The sequence below is a fragment of the Cryptomeria japonica genome, chromosome 1 (assembly GCF_030272615.1).
Source record: "Cryptomeria japonica chromosome 1, Sugi_1.0, whole genome shotgun sequence".
In the NCBI taxonomy this organism is placed as follows: Eukaryota; Viridiplantae; Streptophyta; class Pinopsida; order Cupressales; family Cupressaceae; genus Cryptomeria; species Cryptomeria japonica.
In genome coordinates, this window is record NC_081405.1 from 591,097,014 (window position 1) to 591,120,211 (window position 23,198).

General features: G+C 36.5%; 1 protein-coding gene across 1 annotated transcript in view; it reads right to left on the reverse strand.

The window, feature by feature from the left end:
- The window catches only part of LOC131027972 (RHOMBOID-like protein 9, chloroplastic), a 180,420-nt gene extending 173,469 nt beyond the window's left edge, over positions 1-6,951 (reverse strand). Inside the window, exon 1 of the mRNA XM_057958069.2 lies at positions 6,712-6,951. The gene's annotated coding sequence lies outside the window, so the exon portion shown is untranslated. The remainder of the gene's footprint in view (positions 1-6,711) is intronic.
- Between the last annotated feature and the right edge of the window lie 16,247 nt (positions 6,952-23,198).

The following is a 23,198-nucleotide window of genomic DNA, read 5'->3' on the forward strand; positions in this document are numbered from 1 at the left end:
GCACATACTTGGTGTCGAGTTCCCTTTCAGCATTTAGGTAGAAGATCCTCTGACCATATGCTCGCCATCACCGGCGCCATTCTTGGTTAGAGTTCCTGCATAAGCATTTTGTTTTAGATCCTCTGACCAATGCTCACACCTTGCCCACATCGGGATCCTGGCGTACATTCTGGTTAGAGTTGCTTCAGCACGTTTTGGTTTAACCTCTAACCTTAACAGGTGCATTTATTTGAGTTTGTAAATTGAAAAACAAACAAAAAATTTGGCTCGGAATATTTCAATGGGGATGTAATGTTGGGGACGAGCATGCATCCTTGTGTATACTTGATTTTAAAGGATTTGGAAATAAATCCAACAATGCATAGTATCATACCATGATTGCAAAAACTAATGATGAAATCAACTCATAGCCTCTTTGTTTGAGACATTAAATTTCATAGCATGATTTTAATAAAAGAGCATAAGATGGTTCACTAACTTCCTCAAATCACTCCTAACAAATGAATGTGCAAAGTGCTTTCCCCTAGGAAACATTACCACAATAAAGTTGAGAAAGAATCACTTTGTTATGTGTTAGTGTTTTAATTTGCAACTTTCAATACAACACATAGCAAAACAACATATAAGGATAAATATTTATTTGAAATACAAGGTGAAGCTCCCTTGTATCAAAAATACAAACTAAACCCTAGAACCTAAGGAAGTGACCTCTAGATTTTTAGAATATATACAAGTCATATCTTGGGGTTTTGAACGTGCATTGCAAAAAACTAAAGAAATTGCCTATCTTTTTGTTTTCAAGTAAGGGTACAAATCTTATTAGCACTTCTACATAAGAAGAGAGAGATGTCTATATCTTTTCTTGAAAGTAAACACCTAAATAGCTAAAGAGTAATTCAGTTTGGATTGGTATCAAAGCCTCCATGGCACAGGGTTGGTGTAATGACAAGGATTTTAGGCCTCTATCAAGATATAACCTTTAGGATTTAAGGTGTTACAAAGACTGATATAGAAGACCTAAAAAAGGGCATTTGGATGAAAAGGTTCTTTGAAGGACTTCTCTTTTTCAAATTTGATTTTAGGCAAGAGAAGAATGCATCCTCTTTTGGTCCCCCTTTCCATAGAGTGATAGGTGACTTCGAGGGTAAATGCAATCCCACTGGGGAAAGTGGGGAACTAGGAATCCTTTGTACCTTGTGTCCCTCTGCATACAAGTAGAGGTTTAGTTGCTAACTCAACTCCAATGGTTTCTCTTCTTCACTCTAGAACTAGTTTTGAGATGGCAAAGCTCGTGGAGATCACATTGATAAGTTTTTCTTCAAACTATAGGCTCTCTATATACTCTATTAAATATTGGGCCCTTTTATCCTAGTCCCCAACTCCTAAACTCTTTTTCCTCCCTAAAGGATTTTTCGCAGCATAATTCGATTCCAAGGATGATCAGCAAAATACCCTTGCTATTGCCTCACCAAAATCGAAAAATGGGATCTCACTCTCTAGTCCTAGTCATTGAAGATTTTGACAGTTCTTCTTTTCCCTCTTCTTCCTCAAATGTTTGGGTTAAACTTTATGGGCTCCCTTTGGAATTCTAAGCCCATGATTATTTGGATGCTATTGGTTGCAATTGTTTATGGTGGGTTGAAGGTGGCACAAGTTCTAGATCTCCCTTTGGCTGAAAGGATCCTTCACACTTTTGAGGATGGATGCCATGCTCAAGATCCATCCTCAAGAAGTGGACTTTAAAGGTGTCCCATTTAGGTGTTTCATCTATCATAAGGTTAGGCATGAAGATAAAGACTGTTGCAAGAAAGAAAATTTGTATTAGCAGAAATTTCAAGACAAGAGGATGAAACTCATGAAGAAGGTTTGGAAAGTAAAGATAAGTTTCTAATTAAGGAAATGTTACTTCCAACTACACAACCATAACTATCTCTTTTCCTCAAAAGCTTCGCTGTCGATGTGAGAAATTTCCTGATTTGCAGCATCTAGACAGCTCTACCGCTGATTTCTGGTGACCTCCTAGAGGATGAGAGATCAAAAAATTTCCCAAAAAATGTAGCCACTTCCACCATTCAGCGGGTGGTGCATTTGTCGAGCTCAATTGAGTGGATTCTAGCTCATTTTCATGAATTTCACTTCCCATAAATCAAAGAAATCCTTATCCGAACTTTCCTCAACCCTAAGCACCTTTATCTTTTTAGGCTTCAATTATTTGCCCAAGGTTTCTCTACTGGGAATCAAAATATGATTTATGATCGACATTATGAGTCCTTCATGGATGATTGAAATTTTAAAATTCATCCTATTCTCATTTACAAAATGCTCAAGGGAGGCTGAAAGATAGGAAGGAAAAGAAAAAAGCAATTTATGTCCAAGATGGTTCAGCAGAGTGAAGTGTTACCCATATATGGACTTGAACCTCCCCTCAAGGATCACCTACCTCATCACTATTTTCGCCACCTCGCCCTAGATAGGTTTGATGGAATTACGTTCATAGCCTGAGTGCAATTTGATCAGCTTGCTTCTCTTGTTATCCTTGAAGAAGATTTGCAAAGCCTCATCCCTAGCCTTGCAATCTTTGAAGATTTTTCTCCCTTCCATGGAGAGGCCAATTGCTTGGGCAATGAGTTCTTCAATAACAGAAGTCTCCCATCCAAACACCGAGACCTTTCTACTCTTTTGTCCATGAACAAAAACTTTAGCTACCACAAGATCATGGCCACGGAGTTTTTCCATGAACGAGGCAAGACCACCTTCTTTCAAAACATTCCATACCTGAGGTTTGCAGCCAATCCTAACATAGTTAGAGGGTTCAACCCTATTACGATCTCCCCCCATCCTTCACAAACAACCTCCTTCATTGTTAATAGAGGACCCACTTTTCCAATAATCGCTAATGACACAATTGTCCCTATCCAAAAAGTTTCTCACATAGCTTCTAAAATACCCACAAAGCATTTGTGTATCCTCTCCTTCATAATTGAAACTTCACACATTAAATCCAGCATTAGCAAGGTAATCATTAGACAACAAGATTTTGGCTTGTGAAGGGTCAGTCACATGCATGAGGTTGTCATAAGTCACCCCAAGGTTCAAAGAGGTGTAAACAGATTTATTTCCTTCATAGTACACATGAGAATTCCACATCATCAAAATCCTCGACCAGTTTGGATGCATCTTTGATCAAGGTGTCATGGTCCAGCTAGGATTTTGAGTACCTTTGAGACGTTGGATTATATTTAAGGAGTCCCCCTCCATCCAAACTTTTTTAAATCCTTGGAATGAGCTATCTTTATGCTATTGTAGGCAGCCACAGATTCAGCTTAATGATTAGTTTGAGATCCCAGAGGTAGCGCAATAGCAGATATAAATGCCACTTTGCAGAAAATTGGATTGAAACTGTAGACACATAAAAATTTGTCCTCATCCTATTAATGAAGTGGGCACTATTGTCTAAATTATTAAACTTTGTTAAATCATTAAATCATTTTTCCTCTATGTTAATTTATTAAATCGTCATTTATCTATTCATTTATCTCTATCATTTCAAAAAGCCATTCTCAATCTTTAATCTACATCCTTTCAAAAACCATCCCCTATTTATTCTCTCCTTCCTCTCCTAGTTGCATTCACTCAATGAATGTGGGATAATTCTTATCTCCAACCACCTCCTTTATCCCACATTCATCCCTCAACTTGCTTTTCCTATGAGGATACTTATAAATGCATTTGCCCCTCTCACATAAGCCTCTCTTGTTTTCTTGCAATCTTGAGGTCATAACACTATTTGCTTACTTGCATTTTCAAATCTTTTTCTTGCATTAAGATTGTTTCTTGGTCTCAAAAGCCCAACTAGGAGCCAAAGACTCAAGAACTGAGATCCAACATCATACAATGGAATCTATTCCCTATAAAATGCAGAAAATATAAAACAAATAAACAAACTACACTATGCATTCACAAGACGCTTCACTCCATTGTTCCTCTATCAACCAAGATCTTGCCTTAGCTCTCCGATTTTTAATGACTTAGACAATAATGCCCACTTCATTAATGCCCTCTATCAACTACACTATGAAGTTTAATGACTTAGACAATAATGCCCACTTCATTAATAGGATAGTTATGAGGATAAATTTTTATGTGTCTACAGAAACTAATTATACCTAACATATAAGACACTAGATTAGTCCTTTGTAATCAGTACGTGTGCAATTTTATGCAGGAGCAGAAGGAAAACCATTGGAAAGTTACCAAGACAATTCTCAAGTATATCAAGAGTACTGCTTGCATTGAGATTACCTACTTGAAAGGGGCATAGAGATGCCTCGTTAGTTACAATTATTCTGATTGGGCTGAAGATGTTGATCAAAAAATTCTGATATTGAATATATATTCCACTTAGGTGCCAAAGCTATAATATGGGTATGCAAGAAACAAAAGATAATAGCTATATACACAACTAAAGTTAAATATCAAAAGCAATTAATTCAACACAAGAAATTTCCTGCATTTCAGCCTTTGGAGTTCACTTATCCACAAATTTCACCAACAATTGCGTATAAGGACCACCTTAAGGCTATTTCTGTCATGGCGATTCTAGTAGAGGGGAGGCAGCGGCTTAAGCACATTGAAGTATAGATACACTTCATAATAAATTATATCAAGGACGGTCATTGCAGATATATCATACAAAGTGAGTCATAAATAGTAAAATATTTACTAAAATGTTAGTTGAAGCCAAAGTTTTGGAATTGCACTGATTGCCCGGGCTTTCTGAAGATGTCATTTTCACACAAAAGGAGCAATACCCTCCTTTTAAGCAAAAGAATGATAGCTTAATCATGGCCATCTTCCTCCAGACCCTCTAAGAAGTGATTTTTAGGGGATATTAGAGTAGAAGCAAGGCCTGTATCCCACTCATGCGGTTTACATGGGTCAAGAGCCTACATGGATTGAAAACCTCCCATATATTGTAGAGGGCCAACCCATCAGTGAAAATATAAAGATTTTGTATATGAAAGGATGTGATATTATCATATCGCCATCAATTAACATTCTTCTGTTTATTACATACAAAGTGTTATATCGGGATCCTCAGGGCTTCCTCCTTTCTTTTCTCTTGCATTTGTATTCTGCATATGCATGTGATGAATATTTTCATTTGCTGATCATAGAGTATTATACTTTGTGCTAGCATTAGCATCCAACTATGTGGTACAGTAGTTATCACAAGCTATACAAAGCTCAAATCAAATGATTGGGAGGTTAAAATAGATGACACATGTACAAGTTTTGGAAATAATACTTGTGTGTACACTGATAATATTGGATTTTTTTTTTTTTAATTTCTTTTTCTTGTTATGTAAATGGCACAAACAGGTGCTACTATTAGCCAAAAATGAGTATGTATTGCTAAAACAATCACTTCCCAAATCAAGAATGATATTGGAAGAAAAGGATGTTATGGAGAACGGCAGAAGAAACATTATTGTGGTGAGCAAGTAAAGATGAAGACTTGTACGAGACAATATTGCACTAAAACTAACAAGATTATTGGCATCGTGAAGCAGTTTTTCGCTATGGTTATCATTGGAACTGATACAATTCTTGAAGATGTCCAAATCAATCTTACTAAAGAGAGGCCTTTCTATGTTGTGGGAAGCGTGACTATCAATCACAAAGTTCTTGGTACAAGGACAAATGCAGGCTTTATAGCACAGAGGACAGTGACTATTTGAATATCTTGTTCATGACATATCGGAATAAATGAATTGACAATGGCAAGTTGCTAGCTCCTGAAAAACAAAGTCAACAACTATAAACCAAGTTTGGTTTTCTTCCACAAGCCTGCTACATATGTATAGCCAACAGACAAGGTAAGGAGCATAGTAAATCATTCAAAATAGAAGAGCATCCCACATTTCTTACCACAACTGTATTCTCCAACATTCAATTCGAACATTGCCCTCTATAGAACTGCACGTGGCTATGTTTCATGTCAATAAAGAAGCATATAAGTAAGTGTATGTGTTTATTCATAGCATTTCCATTTGATTATCTATCTCCCTAAAGAATTTTTGAATTGGGCATTTCTCGTTTATAGGAATTCCCTATTTTCGAGGAACTTAACATATTGCTAAAAACTAACTACTAATATTGTTCTTTATTATATTCCATAGAAATTTGAGACAAAAACGGGGCCGTAATGCTATTCTTTTGCTTTCTTTAGTTTTCAGGCAGACCATTAGGTTATGATCAGCTTGGTGCTCGAACTAGCGACTACTCTGAATCACTAGACTTCTTAATTAATTTGCAATTTTAATCGGATAATACTGGTTACCCCGAAGAATGCAAATTAATTTCCAGATTTTCGGTTATCGTTTTCGACCCAGTATCAAACCCCACAAAGGAAATCCAGGTGTTTAATTATTTGACAATGAGTCCTGAGATATGAACTTCCAATTTAACCCATCAAAACTAGAAGCTCAACCAATTTACAATATTCAGCTGACACCCATTTGAAAACGTGACGAGCCTTTGACAATGTACACACACACACAATCATTTGATACTTAATAGTCCCAAAACGTCCACTACAAAACATAAAGAAAAGCCATTGAAAAGCAGCGCTTATAAACGCGAAGAATGAAGTTGAAATGAATTCCATCTGAAGAACAGCTGCTGCTTAAATTGGTATTAATGGCATACCAGGTGGATGGGTGTTATGGTAATCCCGTACACTGAAGGCTGTTCGGTTTCGTTCAAAAGCAGTCGTCCTCAGCCACCCTTTAAATCTTATCAGCCACCATTTAAATCTTAATGGACAAATCTCATTTCAAATAATAGGAAAAAGAAATTTGGGAGCCCATCCCCTTCAATCCATGCGGACTAATGGGGAGATAGATATAGATTATCAAATCTACGTTAACCATTCAAAAGAATCCGCTTACAATGAGCTTATCCATATTACGTGCGCGGATCACCAAATTTAATATGCTGAACTATATTGCCCAAGTGTACATCGGAAAATAAAACTAGGAGCAGCCGCCATACCTAGTGAGGGAAGGAAATTAAAAACAGCTAGCTGACAAATCTCACCGACCATATAGTGGAAATTTAATTTTAATATGGAACAAAGATGCATATTTGGTTCTACGTTTTATTTAATTGTATAAATGAAGTGTCAATTGAAATGTAAATAATTAAAATATTTTTATATTATTTTTAAGTTTATTATTTTAAGTTATGTATGAAGTAGGATAAAGAAAAAGGAGGATCATTATGTGCATATAACCAGTATGACATAATAGTTTGAAGATATACATTTTTATTATGGTAAGGAGTCAATTATTTAGGAAAAAATGTTATATATCAGCATTTTATGATTGGTCATGCATATTTACAAGTAAGAATTGAAATCTTATAATAGTTATCCATAATTTTATTATTATTTTATTTATCTTAATTCAAATTTAAATTTTTGTGTTTATTTATATTAAATTAAATTTAAACTTGTAATCATCGAATTAATGTTTGACAAATATATTGACTAGTAAGGAAAATAAATAGATAGAATTTTGTGACAAAGAAATAACTATTATAATATATCTTTTTAATGAGCACAAAAAAAATTTAGCAAGCAACCTATTATCATACATAAAGTACAAACAAGTAGTATTAAAGGATCTAATATGTATCATTAGATCACCCTTAGCATCATAAAATTAAAACTTTGGTGTCACAAAGCCCACTAGAAATAGATATGTCAAGTTGTCATAAGATATAAGATCACAAATTAGTTCATAAGTCAAATTCTTCTTAGAGCTTAGAGGGAGAGTAAACCTATAGACCTACAATATTCTAGAAGTTATAATAGACCGTATTATAATAATACCCAAAGTCAAAGCTATTATAAAAATACATTTAAACCTAGCATTACTACTGAGGTATTCCTCCATATCAAGGTCATAAAAGATGATCTAAAAAATTTAAAGCCTTTTCATACCAATTGTGCTCGTATAAAACAACATGGTAAAAACATTTTAAAAAATTGGTGCTTGGACTACAATGTTAGATATGATTCTAAAAGGTGTTTGTTGTGTCAAGAGTAAGTATCCACTTCTAAGATTTTGTTATGACATACGTGTTTGTAAAATATTCAAAGCTAGGAATTCTCATTTGAAGAAAAATGGTGAGTTTTTTTCATTTGGATGTTATGACTTTTGTTTTGATTAATTGATAGGTTAACATTTAACTACAACCACTTATTAAGTTTGATTTCATCACAAGAGTTAAAAATAGAACCCTAGAATTTAAATAAGTGTTAACCAATCACAAACTAAGAATATAAACTATTGATTCATCGAATGCAAAAAATAAATTATAAGGAATCTCATAGAGTTAACCTTATGGTAAAACAAAATAAGGCATGTCATATCAATTGGGTAAAACTTGAAAGGTTCTTATCCTAGTCATTAAGTAGGCCAAGGAGAAGCCACAAAAAAAAAATCATGACTTTAAGCTAACTCAATATATTTGATCTCATGAAAAAAATTTAAATGAACTTGATAATGTGAAGAACTTTAGTTATTTTGAGAAAAGATAATATTTTACATGATTATTTAAATGGTATTGTGGGCAATGTGTAATGTCCCCTTCTCCGCAGTGATTAGTTCAGTTAGTCGTTAGCCTAGTTCGGAGGCCCGTAGGCTAGTCGGGAGTGACAATTAGGGTTTCTTATTTTCTAGGAGGATTTTTTGGTGTTTTCAAGGGGTATATGTGGGAGTTTGACAGTTTGGATTCTGGATTCCTTTTGGGTTTTCAAAGAGCTTCAGGATGGTTCGACATGCAACTGCATCGAGTGACTTTTTCCAAACTTACTATTTTTAGTAAGTGCGACGACTGCTCAGAATGTGGCTAAAATCACTTTGGAAACACTTACTATTTTTAGCAGTATGCTATTTTTAGTAAGTACTATTTTTAGCAGTTCTATTTTTAGCAGGATGTCAGCAGGCCTGTTCAGATGGCTATTTTCAACAGGTCAGTTTAAGCAGTTGGTCTTTTAGCATTTTTTTGGTGCTATTCTTGGCAAGGATTCTACAGCTCAGCTCAGTGGCTATTTCTGGTAGTATTATTTTGGTAGGATCCTATATTCATTCAGATGACTATTTTTAGCAGTTCAGTTCAAAGCCCCAACTCAGTTCAGTTTTGATGATTTCAAGCACTTCAGTCTCCGACTCAATTTGGCAATAATCAGTATTTGAGGAGAAGGTATTTTTAATATATTAATACCTTAGGTATGAGGTATTAATATTTGATTATTTTATGAATGGATGACTTAGGAAGGGAGAAAATATTAATTTTATCCTAAGTCTATTTGGGCGAAATTTGCATATGACTTCAAGGGGGTCGTCATGGTGTTAATAATTAAATCATAACTCAAGGCAAATGGGTCAATTTTCTAAGTATATTGCCTTAGTAATATTTTTTATTTGGAAGTCATAGTTGGGCGCCCACTTTACACTTTATTTTATGACACTTATATTTATTTAAAAGGGCAATTTCGGGTGAATGTGAATTGGGCGAACTTGTGCAAGGAAATGAAATGCAATGCCAAATGTGGATGAAATGGAATGGCATTTGGTTAGGGCGTATTTGGAGTGCATTTGAATTTGAATTTGGTTGGCAAAAAGTTATAATTAAGTGGCTTGGGCTCTCATTTTGCATATCTAGAGAAAATACACTGTTATGCTGTCGGAATGACTCCAGACAATCTTCGAGGGTGAATACCTCCTAGGGCTCTTGACAGACTTCAAGTGTGAGATATCACTCCTAGCTGTGATTGGATCTTCTGAATGTGTTGTTCGATTTTAGTGTGCATTTGCAGATTTTCAGTGTGGTGTGGATTTCAGTGTTGCTGGTTTTTGGTGTGGCTATAGCACATTTTAGTTCATAACTCTTAGTTCGTGTGTCAGATCATTCTGGGTAGTGGCTCGTTCTCTTCCTATGCCACGGGCGATCAAGTTTGTAAGTTTGTAGAGCTTGATGTTGAGTATTTAATTTTTAAATGCAAATCGTACTTCTTTCATAGTCGTACTATGCTAGGCTACCTGAGAATGCGTGCATAAATTCATTTGGGGGTTTTTGGTGTAGTTTGTTGGTTCTAATCTCATCGCCTGTCTTATATCTCTCTTGCATCCATTTGGGTAATTTCATTGAGTGTGAATAGAGTTACGAGCATTTTTGTGAGTTTCTAAGCTGCTGGTCTATGTGTTTCCAGTGCATGGGTTGCATATCAAAATTTGAAAATTGTTAGTTTGGAGTGTTTCCTTGTGTGGAGTTGGTTTTAGAGTGTGTGGGTTCTATGAAGTGTGTTTAGAGATAATTTGATTGTGTTGGGAGTGATTTAGAAGTGTTTGTGAGGATTTTAATGTTGTTGATCTGTATTTCCAGCCTATTGTCCATTCATATCAGATTTAGTTTTTTTGGGTTGAAGCTGGTTTTCAGGTGTGTGAGTCTATGGGTGTGGTGTGAAGAGTCTTGGTAATAAGTTGCAGTTGTTAGTTTGGGTTTTGACATTTGAATATCCATGATGAATCATATTGTAATGCTTGTTAGTAGTACTAACAACAATTTATTTGAACTCTCTTAGTCACACTACATAAGTGGAAGAGGTTGGCCTTGCCACCTAGTTTGGACAATGATTCTAGTAATTTTGTAATCCATATTTACATTGTAAAGTTCATTAGTAGTACTAACAACTATATACTTGGATTATTGTTCTTTGGCCCATTGCATAAGTGGAAGAGGTTAGCTTGCCGCCTTCTTATCTATTTCAATTCTATCCTCCCGCTGAATAAGCGATTGAGTTGATTGTAATCTCATTTTCAGTCCTCCCGCTGAATAAGCAGTGGTGTTGATTGCTATTTCATTTCTAGTCCTCCCGCTGCATAAGTGGTAGAGTGATTGTTCCTTAGTTCTTGCATCATCCTTGGCTAGTTTACCGCCAAGTGATTTTTAATATTCTCCATATCCCACTAAAAAGTGGAAGGGGTTGGCTTGCCGCCCAAGCATTGTATTATTTCCAGTTATTTGAAGCTAATGATCCCCTCAACACCGTATGCTCTCACCTTCTCATATTGGGCACTTGGTGATTAGAAAGTGGAAGGGTTATAGTTTCAGCATTATTGTATCTTCATTTACTAACCTTAACAAGTTCTTGTTGTAATTGTAACTGGAAATAAATTGAAAACAATTGTGGGGATATTATAGTGGTATCAAAACTGGTTTTCCTGTCAGCCTATTAGTTCAAATCGATCAGAGTTCTCCTTGAGTGACAGAGAAATAGTGGTTGATTCTATGGCAGAGAGAATAACAGAACAAAATGAGAGTCCTTATGCTAGAGTGGAAAGAAAATTTGAAACCATGATGAAGATGATGTCCCAGTTGCTGGCCAAACTTAATCAGAATTATGGTGGGACTCCTAATCAGCCCACTAATGGACTTCAAGCTAACAACAATGGAGGAACACCTGGAGGGTTAGTACCAAGGCCTTTGCAACCCATCTTCCTACCCAAGGAAGTGCCTCAAGTTGAAACTGAGATATCAACAATGGATGAAATGAGGAATAGTTACATGGAGTATGCTTCTCTCCCTGCAGAGATCTGGAATATCCTCACCTTTGACTAGTTTATGAACCAAAATATGAAAAGAGGTGGAAGATATGATAATCACCCTCATGCTCCACGAGATTATCAGCAAGCCCTTAGAAAGGTTACTCTAGCCAACTTTGATGGTAGTGATAAGAGTTTTGCTAGATCATGGGTTCAGAAGTTGGACAATTATTTGTCCTTGAGACCATTGCCAGAAGAAGATGAAAAAACAGTAATTGAGGATTTGCATGATGAATCTCTTAAGGTTTCTTATGGAGCTAGTGATAGTGTTGAATACACTCATGTGCTTCTAGAGGAAAAGCAGATGAAAATTGAAGATATTAAACAAGAGGAAAAGGTTAACAGATTGTTAGATGGAGATTCATGTCATGAATCTGAAAATATTGCAGCTAATGATGAAGTTCCTAATGACCAAGAGGTTGTCTTATTTAGTGAGTTTAAAATATACCAAAATGATGACATTCAAGGCACAGATTTAGAGGACCAATCAGAAATTGCATTTCAAAATAATGGTGTTGAGACAGCTAGTTTGAAGAATGAGCTTGACCAAATTCTGAAAGTCTTTGACCTGGAGCAGTGTCCTAAATTGGAATTTTCAAATTTAGGATAGCAAGATAGTTGGTCTAAGTTGGAAAAAGGAAATACTTTTTAGATTGTTGATAACCCATTGTTTGAGATGGGTATAGTAAAAACATATGACAATCCACTTTTTGAGTGGGAAGATGGAACATCACTTGGTTCTAGCAATGCACTTGGTCAAAATAACAATGTGTGGAAACCAAGAGAAGATTCAAGATTTAAGTTGGATGATACTTGGAGCTATGGTGAGCACTTCCTAACTGAGCCAAGTAATCAACCTTTTAATATTTGGGATCTAGGTGTGAAGGCAGGTGAGGACGATGAGGAGACCATGTGGGATGAATTTCCCTTTGATCCAGATGATGAAATGGAGCTTGATGAGGATTCTATATCAGTGAACAATGATGACGTTACACTTGATCTTGGGGCTGCCTTCTCATTTGATCAAAGTGATAATGGGGTGGAAGCAGATTGAAAAGTCTGTAAGACTCCTGTTATTGAAGGGTTTGATGGTGTTCTTGAACATAAATTAGATCTATTAGTGCACAATGCTAATCATGATCTTGGTGTTGAGCAATGTCATCACGTGGATTATTTTGGGTGTAAGACTAGGGACAACCAAGGAGTCATTGAAGACAAGAATGGAAATTTTGATTGTAATCAAAGGCTCAAAGAATTAGTGAAGTCTAATACTATTTATGATATTGAGCATTTTCAGCTAGTTGGTGGAGTTAGACAAGAGTCTTGGAGCAACTATGGGAGCAGCAATTGCAAGAAACAAAGTTCTGATTTTTTTGTAGGTCGTCAGAAGTACACCATCTTTGTATTTGTATGAGTGGGATGGCTTCCAGGTTCTTGATAACCCCTTCTTTGAAGTGGGTTTTGAGAAAAGTTATGATAACCCTCTCTTCGTGATGGATGATTTCAATATCTTTGACATCAAGGTGTTGTCAAAACACAGTTTAGTTGTCGTACAAGGGTTCACTAGAGGAGACATCAAATTCTTAAGTATGCACCTGGTCCTCACTATCACTTGGGAATGTGTTGAGTTTTCTTTTCAGTGTATTGAAAATCACTTTCAGTTGGGTATCCAAGCTCAAGATCGTCAACATGGTCTGATAGAGCTTATTACATGTGGAAAGAAGAATCTTTGGAGGGATAAAGAACAAATTTTCAGACTTGATGGTGTTGTTCCCTTCTTTACCACTCATTTGATGGTTCCTTTTGCTCATCAACTAGTGGATTGGGAAGATATTCTGAGCAAAGGATGGTTTCATGTGGAGTTGGAGTCACTAGAGAAGATATTTCTAGCCTTGAATGTGAGCATATGTGTTATTTTGGATGATGATACCTTGTGTTGCAGCAGTTGTTCATCTTCTTGGATGTTGATTTTCTGTAATGTCCCCACTTTAGCAGTTGACCAAGTGTATGTGCGTTAGCCTATCTCTACATGGTCTCGAGGGCTAACGAAGGGTTTAAGGGGATCCTAGAGTGTTTTGGCCTAGTCATTTCCAGTTTAGGCCAAAACGGAGTTGATTTACTTAGTTTCAGGCATACTTACTATTTTTAGTAAGTCAGCAAGACACAACGGAGGCTAGTTTTGGTGATTGGATTCGATACTCCTTGGTGAAAGCTTTTCAATGAGCTATAACTCACGCTATTCGGAGTCCGATTGCTAATATATTTTAATGCCTAAAGTGTTATTAAAGTAACATTTAATTTAATTGTAAAATATTAAAGTGTTACTTTAATTTTTATTTTATGGGGATGTGTGCAAATCAAAGGGGCACCCAAGGGAGACATAAGTGAATATTTTAATATGTTTTATATTGCATATCTTTTATCCCACATTGCTCAAGTGAGTTGGGTCAACCCTTGGAGAAAGAATAAAAGGAAGCTTTTGTGGCTTCATTCAGCATGTTGAATATGAGAAGAATTGGTATGTGTGAGTTACAGATCCGTTCGTGGCATTAGAAGACATCTATCCTCTCTTGTGACATTCTAGACGTCATTCCCCTGGGGTTTGGCCTTTGGAATCCATTGCTATCAACTTCATTATCAGGTAGATTGGGTGCATTTCCAGCTACAGGCAGATTTAATGTTTGTTCATATCTTCTTCCCTACTTGTCCGATGCTTATGCCATTTTGAGGAGATGATTTTATGAAGATATTGGACCTATTGAAGACAAATTAATATTGCCACAACACTATTCACGTGGGTACTATTCACATGAGTACTATTCACGTGGGTACTATTCATGTCACTGTAGCAGCAAGATTGAAAATGATTATTGGAGTATTATGTCAATAATGCTGGAATAATTAGTGAGTTGATAATCTGCCATGTATTTGATTTTATTGATTCTGAAAATAACATCTTATCAGCAGTAGTTCAATCTTCAGTTTGCATATTATTGTAGTTTCCTTCTTGTTCATGTTATGTGATTTCAAATATATGCAAAGACATAAAAAACAAACAAGCATTTCATTTCCAAAGCCATAAGGGTTTTAAACATTAAACGATGAAATAAGGAGTTGGCTACAAACTGTTTGACCAAATTCCTATTAGCGGCTGGTTTAGTTTTTGGGCATTCTAGGGTGTCCATTATAGTGGTATCAGAGCTTGTTTTTCCTGCCATCTTGTGAGGGTTTCATGCATCCAACACATCAGTATTACTTGAGGAGAAATAGGTCAAACACAAACCTACAAAATTCACCAAAGATTGAAGAAGAGGGTGACCATTTTTCAGCACCAGCCATGGGTGACAGAGTTAGGGAAAGGGGAGAACCTAGCACTAGGGAGATGCTTAGTGATCTTGCTAGGGGTCAGAGGGAGCTCCAGGCTACATTGCAGCAGATGGCTATAGCATTTACACAACATTTGATGAGAGCAGATCAAGGCAATAATGGCAACCGAGGTAATAATGGCAACCAAGGTAATAATGGCAACCAAGGTAATAATACCAATTAGGGTAATAGTGCTAATCAGGGAGGTGGACAGGGTAATGGAGGTAATGGAGATGCATCGGTTAATAGGGGAACTAGGACATATGCTAGAGCAGGTTCTTCTACTACGAGACCACTCATGCCACAGTTTCTTCCGAGACAGAATGACCAGAATAATGTCAGACCTACACAGCAAGAGATTCAAGATATGATTATGGATGATTGGAGGGACTCTAGCCCTGAGTTACAGGCTGAGATGACATTCAGGGAATATATGGATGTTAGACTCAAGAATATGCCCATGAGAGGAAACCGACAACAGAATTATGAGATGAGGAAGAAGTTGGGAAAGTTGTTTATTCCATACTATGATGGTACATGGAAGGCTTCAGCACGGACATGGGTCCAGAAATTAGATACTTATTTCCAGCTTAATCCCATGCTTGAGGAGGATGCGATTAAGTATGTTTCATTGCACTTGGATGGGAGTGCACACGAGTGGTGGCACCATGGTATGGTCACATTGGGCCATAATCAGATAGACACATATGTAGAGTTCACTGAGAGGTTGACTAACAGGTTTGATACGAAGGATCCAGAACTCCATTTCAAGGAGTTAGCTCAGTTGAGACAGTGGGGTCCTATCGACAGTTACATCTTAGATTTCCAGAGACTATTAGTGTTGGTTACAAACATTTCGGAGAGGAGGTTGATTGTACTATTTGTGGATGGATTGTCAGAGCCTCTTCATGGTTGGGTGAAGGGACATGATCCCCTCACATTGTAGGATGCCATTTGGAAGGCAAGAGATCTTGCACCTTCCGCTTCTAGGAGTAAGTTCACTCCTAAGGATCCACACTTCAAGAAGGATAAGGATAATAAACCTCTACATAGGGATTCTCAGCCTCAGAAAAAAGAATCAAAGAGGTTAGACAATGAGACACCGAACGAGTTGAGGCAGAAAAAACTATGTTTTCAGTGTAGGGAACCGTGGGATTTATCTCACAAGTGTCCTCTGAAGGCTAAGGCCAACTAGATGGAGTACTTCTCTGCTGAGGAGTCACGGTCTGAGGATGAGGAGTAGCAGTCAGAGTCTGATGGTGAGAGCAGTGCCATTGAGGAGGGTTCAGGGAATGAGAAGTCCCTAGCTATATTGACAGGTGCTCAAAAGGCAATTACTTTTAAGGTGCGTGGCACCATACAGGGACAGAAGGTGGTTGCTTTGCTAGACACTGGGGCCACACATAATTTCATAGATTCACAGTTAGTGGCTAGGAGAGGGTGGCAAACTGAAGAACATTCAGGATTCTGAGTCATGGTAGCTAGTTGTCACAAGTTACTATGCACACAGAAGATTACAAATCTTCGCATCAGATTGGGAGATGGTTATGAGCTACATGATGAGTTCTATGTTGTGGACATGGTTGATTATGACGTTATCTTGGGGATGACTTGGATGGCATCATTGAGAGAGTTTACTCTCAACATGGAGAGAGTAGAGATGAGGTTCCAACATGAGGGCAGGACCGTGGTACTCAGAGGATTATCAGATGGCAGTTGTGAGTTGGGTCGATCCTTGGAGAAAGAATAAAAGGAAGCTTTTGTGGCTTCATTCAACATGTTGAATATGAGAAGAATTGGTATGTGTGAGTTGCAGATCCATTCGTGGCATTAGAGGACATCTATCCTCTCTTGTGACATTCTAGATGTCATTCCCCTAGGGTTTGGCCTTTGGAATCCATTGCTATCAGCTTCGTTATCAGGCAGATTGGGTGCATTTCTAGCTACAAGCAGATTTAATGTTTGTTCATATCTTCTTCCCTACTTGTCCAATGCTTATGCCATTTTGAGGAGATGATTTTATGAAGATATTGGACCTATTGAAGACAAATTAATATTGTCGCAACACTGTTCACGTGGGTACTGTTCATGCAGGTACTATTCACGTGGTTACTATTCATGTGGGTACTATTCATGTCACTGTAGCAGCAAGATTGAAAATGATTACTAGAGTATTATGTCAATAATGCTAGAATAATTAGTGAGTTGATAATCTGCCATGTATTTGATTTTATTGATTCTGAAAATAACATCTTATCAGCAGTAGTTCAATCTTCAGTTTGCATATTATTCTAGTTTCCTTCTTGTTCATGTTATGTGATTTCAAAACTATGCAAAGACATAAAAAACAAACAAGCATTTCATTTCCGAAGCCATAAGGGGTTTAAACATTAAACGGTGAAATAGGGAGTTGGCTGCAAACTGTTCGACCAAATTCCTATTAGCGGCTGGTTTAGTTTTTGGGCATTCTAGAATGTCCATTACATGTTCCTGAAATCAGATCTCAAGTCAATCATTTTAGACTTGGTGGGCTGCTGGTGTACTCTTTTTTAGACTTCATAGTCTCTTGGCAGGATGGGTTTATGGTCTCAGATGACAGGTATGACGAGTTGGGGCAATCAGTATCTGTGTGTTCAAGCTCTAACTAGTGGTTATTCTTATGCCCTCTCTTCTACTTATGATTGGGACAATGAACCTTTGCTTTCTATGGTTCATCATTCTGAGGTGTTTGGAGTGAGAACTATAAGAGATTTCAGAAGTCTCTGTGGTTTTATTAGAATAATTCCATTTAGGCCTAGTAGATTCATGTGGAGTTATGAGATTGAGTTTGTTGAGCTCTTGCAAATGATTGTTTTCCTCCTTGCGGGAAGATTTGGAGAAGTCACATTGATAGTCGTGGCTCTATTAGATACCATACAGAGATGTGTTGTGGAGTTTGATCGTGAGTTGAGTAGACCTTATTTTCTATTGCCCAAGCTTGTGATAGACAGTGGCACTGTTGATATTGATTACTTAGAGCCTTATGGGCACGAGATGATGCATGATATGAATTTCAATCCTTCAGTGATTTTTAGTTTGAGTATAATGGATGGTAACATTTTGGAGTTACAAGGGAGGTCAGTACAGTTTTGGCGTGATGTTTTCACTGATGTGATCAAAGTGGTGCAACATCAACATGGTAGGTTCTTCTTGAGATGAACATGGGACCCTGAGCTCGTATTCGCTTGGGTGTGGATCAGTTTAAAATTTTTTGGAGTTGTGGTGGCATTGCTTGACGACAAGCAATTTCAGGAAGGGTGGATTGTAATGTCCCCTTCTCCACAGTGATTAGTTCAGTTGGCCATTAGCCTAGTTCGGAGGCCCGTAGGCTAGTCAGGAGTGAAAATTAGGGTTTATTATTTTCTAGGAGGATTCTTTGGTGTTTTCAAGGGGTATATGTGGGAGTTTGACAGTTTGGATTCTGGATTCCTTTTGGGTTTTCAGAGAGCTTCAGGATGGTTCGACATGCATCTGCATCGGGTGACTTTTTCCAAACTTACTATTTTTAGTAAGTGCAACAACTGCTCAGAATGTGGCTAAAATCACTTTGGAAACACTTACTATTTTTAGTAGTATGCTATTTTTAGTAAGTACTATTTTTAGCAGGATGTCAGCAGGCTTGTTCAGATGGCTATTTTCGACAGGTCAGTTTAAGCAGTTGGTCTTTTAGCATTTTTTTGGTGCTATTCTTGGCAAGGATTCTACAGCTCAGCTCAGTGGCTATTTCTGGTAGTATTATTTTGGTAGGATCCTATATTCATTCAGATGACTATTTTTAGCAGTTCAGTTCAGAGCCCCAACTCAGTTCAGTTTTGATGATTTCAAGCACTTCAGTCTCCGGCTCAATTTGGCAATAATCAATATTTGAGGAGAAGGTATTTTTAATATATTAATACCTTAGGTATGAGGTATTAATATTTGATTATTTTATGAATGGATGACTTAGGAAGGGAGAAAATATTAATTTTATCCTAAGTCTATTTGGGCGAAATTTGCATATGACTTCAAGGGGGTCGTCATGGTGTTAATAATTAAATTATAACTCAAGGCAAATGGGGCAATTTTCTAAGTATATTGCCTTAGTAATATTTTTTATTTGGAAGTCATAGTTGGGCGCCCACTTTACACTTTATTTTATGACACTTATATTTATTTAAAAGGGCAATTTCGGGTGAATGTGAATTGGGCGAACTTGTGCAAGGAAATGAAATGCAATGCCAAATGTGGATGAAATGGAATGGCATTTGGTTAGGGCGTATTTGGAGTGCATTTGAATTTGAATTTGGTTGGCAAAAAGTTATAATTAAGTGGCTTGGGCTCTCATTTTGCATATCTAGAGAAAATACACTGTTATGCTGTCGGAATGACTCCAAACAATCTTCGAGGGTGAATACCTCCTAGGGCTCTTGACAGACTTCAAGTGTGAGATATCACTCCTAGCTGTGATTGGATCTTCTGAATGTGTTGTTCGATTTTAGTGTGCATTTGCAGATTTTTAGTGTGGTGTGGATTTCAGTGTTGCTGGTTTTTGGTGTGGCTATAGCACATTTTAGTTCATAACTATTAGTTCGTGTGTCAGATCATTCTGGGTAGAGGCTCGTTCTCTTCCTATGCCACGGGCAATCAAGTTTGTAAGTTTGTAGAGCTTGATGTTGAGTATTTAATTTTTAAATGCAAATCATACTTCTTTCATAGTCATACTATGCTGGGCTACCTTGGAATGCGTGCATAAATTCATTTGGGGGTTTTTGGTGTAGTTTGTGGTTCTAATCTCATCGCATGTCTTGTATCTCTCATTTGCATCCGTTTGGGGGTAATTTCGTTGAGTGTGAATAGAGTTACGAGCATTTTGTGAGTTTCTAAGCTACTGGTCTGTGTGTTTCCAGTGCATGGGTTGCATATCAAAATCTGAAAATTGTTAGTTTGGAGTGTTTCCTTGTGTGGAGTTGGTTTTAGAGTGCATGGGTTCTATGATGTGTGTTTAGAGATAATTTGATTGTGTTGGGAGTGATTCAGAAGTGTTTGAGGATTTTAATGTTGTTGGTCTGTATTTCCAGCCTGTTGTTCATTCATATGAGATTTAGTTTTTTTGGGTTGAAGCTGGTTTTCAGGTGTGTGAGTCTATGGGTGTGGTGTGAAGAGTCTTGGTAATAAGTTGCAGTTGTTAGTTTGGGTTTTGACATTTGAATATCCATGATGAATCATATTGTAATGCTTGTTAGTAGTACTAACAACAATTTATTTGAACTCTCGTAGTCCCACTGCATAAGTGGAAGAGGTTGGCCTTGCCGCCTAGTTTGGACAATGATTCTAGTAATTTTGTAATCCATATTTGCATTGTAAAGTTGATTAGTAGTACTAACAACTATATACTTGGATTGTTGTTCTTTGGCCCATTGCATAAGTGGAAGAGGTTGGCTTGCCGCCTTCTTATCTATTGTAATTATGTCCTCCCATTGAATAAGTGGTTGAGTTGATTGTAATCTCATTTTCAGTCCTCCCGCTGAATAAGCGGTGGTGTTGATTGCTATTTCATTTCTAGTCCTCCCGCTGCATAAGTGGTAGAGTGATTGTTCTTCAGTTCTTGCATCATCCTTGGCTGGTTTACTGCCAAGTGATTTTTAATATTCTCCATATCCCGTTGAAAAGTGGAAGGGGTTGGCTTGCCACCCAAGCATTGTATTATTTCCAGTTATTTGAAGCTAACAATCCCCTCAACACCGTATGCTCTCACCTTCCCATATTGGGCACTTCGTGATCAGAAAGTGGAAGGGTTACAATTTCAACATTATTGTATCTTCATTTACTGACCTTGACAAGTTCTTGTTGTGATTGTAACTGGAAATAAATTCAACATAATTATGGGGATATTCCAAAATGGTAGAGTGAGTAAAGAGTAGTTGATCAATTAAGTAAAATTCAAAATGAACTATATGGTTTTTACCACGTTAGTATAATTTATTGTGTATGTCAAATCATCGATTATTTTAAGTTTCTTTTATTCTTGGAATCATGTAATACATATTTTTAATGATCATTTCTAATGCACATAGTAATTTGGTTCGATAAAATGCATCTATCTCCTTTCTTAAAAACCAAAGCTTATTTCCCTCTCCAATCCATATGGAAAGCTTGGCAAAGAGTTTGTAATTTTTTTAAATGGAATGACTCTTCCTTGCAGTATGGTTTTAGTTTTTTTTTCTATGTCAATATAGGGGAATAAACTGATTTATTACCATAATCAGTCTTTAGCTATCATCTTTCCAAGACATGCTCATTACTTGTTCAAAAAATGGGTCAAACAATTTAAAGATATCTAGGATTTTAAAAGACTTGATTAGGCATCATGGGTTAACATCAAAGATCAATATGGGCTAAAAATTGATAATAAATGATTTTGGATTTTCATTCAGTCATTAGTTCAGGTTGATCTTGCTATGAAGTTATGTAAACCCAAGGAATGTTATCTCTTCAAGGATTAAAAATGGTTATCCTTTAGCCATTTAAACTATTGTCCTTTCAAGAAATTTTATACCCTTATTCTTCCTAATTGGCCTCTTACTCTTTGTTTGAGTAAAAAATGAAAAAATCTAGATTTAGCTCCACATTTTGGTCCAAAATGAGTGTGCAAATATGGAAATCCAAGATTAATTTTGATATACAAGTGTTGTGTCAAAAAATATTATATTGCAAGCTACCTATTGAGGATATATTGAAATGCATTATTGTCCAACTAGCTTGTTGTCTTATTTGCCGCAGCAAGAAAACTTTGAAACATAGCTTTTGGGATTGCTTGTCTGTTAAAAAAATGGTTTGTTGCATTTAGAGACTTCCCTACTATTTTTCACCATGGCCTTAGTTAGAAAGAAGCCATTTTTGGTGTTGGTTTACATATTGATGTGATTATTGATTTAATTTGGTAAGTTATTTTAGAGATGTGTTGTGTTTTTAACAACTTTCAACAAGTAATTGGTAGTCTAAAGCTTTACTAGACCTTCCAATGTTTTTTTCTTTTTTCATAGAATCAAGTTTTATGCAAGACGAATGTGAAGGTTATGCTCCAGCTACAACAAATTAAAGAAAAAATTATGATGTTTTAGTTTGATAACAAGCTAAATCATGGTAAGAGTTTTATTCAACCTATGTAATTTCTAGTTTTATCCTGCAACCTTGTGGCTGGGTTTTGTTTGAATTTTGTTTGAACAGATTGTTCCAATTATTGTAAGAGTTTAAGCTTATGTAGCTTTTGGTTCTATCTTGTAACCTTGTGGCTGATATTTGGATAACTATTTTCAACTACCTTGATAGCTTTCTTTGTTGTATTATTTAATTAATTTCTTTGTTTGATATAAAAAAAATATTTATGTCATTGAAGGTTTACAATGATTTAGGAAGTTCATATAGGCCTTCTAAAAAGGTGTTACACGTTAGATAGTAGGCATATAAAAATATAAATACTATTAATATTTCCTCATCAATCGTGCACTCTTTCCTTAAATTTATTATTCCAAAAGAAATCAATGTTGTAGACATTATTTCCATGCTCAACAATTTCCTGTCATAGAATTCTATGAGCAAAATATGAGTTTATCAATCTTTAAATTAGTTCAATATGGTGATTTTTTTTTTATAGAATTGCACTCAAGTTATCATGGATCCTATTGTGTCCTATCATATTGAATGCTAATGAATTACAAGCTAGGTAAGCCAATTATATGGATAATTCTAGTGTAGATCACTCTAGTCAAGGCCTAGAGGAAATATCTAGGGAATTTATTGTCAAATATGTTGGCATTAGGTTGTCATTGATGTCAACTAGTTTGGCATGATCACCAATGAGTAAGTAGTAGTGATCGGTATGGGTGAAGTAAGACATAATGATGTAAACCAATATGTGTGTAAGCAGATAGAAAGGTAGGTTACCAATACACATGAAATGCATCATCTATCGATAAAGAAAGACCACCGGCAAGGCAAAGAAAGCAAGCAAAAGAAGAACGGAAGGTCGTGAACTGGTATACACTGAGCAGTTTAATGTTGTCAATAAATAGACTGAGTAGTTAGACCAGCAGGTTTGATGGAAGGCCAAGTTGATCCACCGATAGAAAAGAGGTTAGC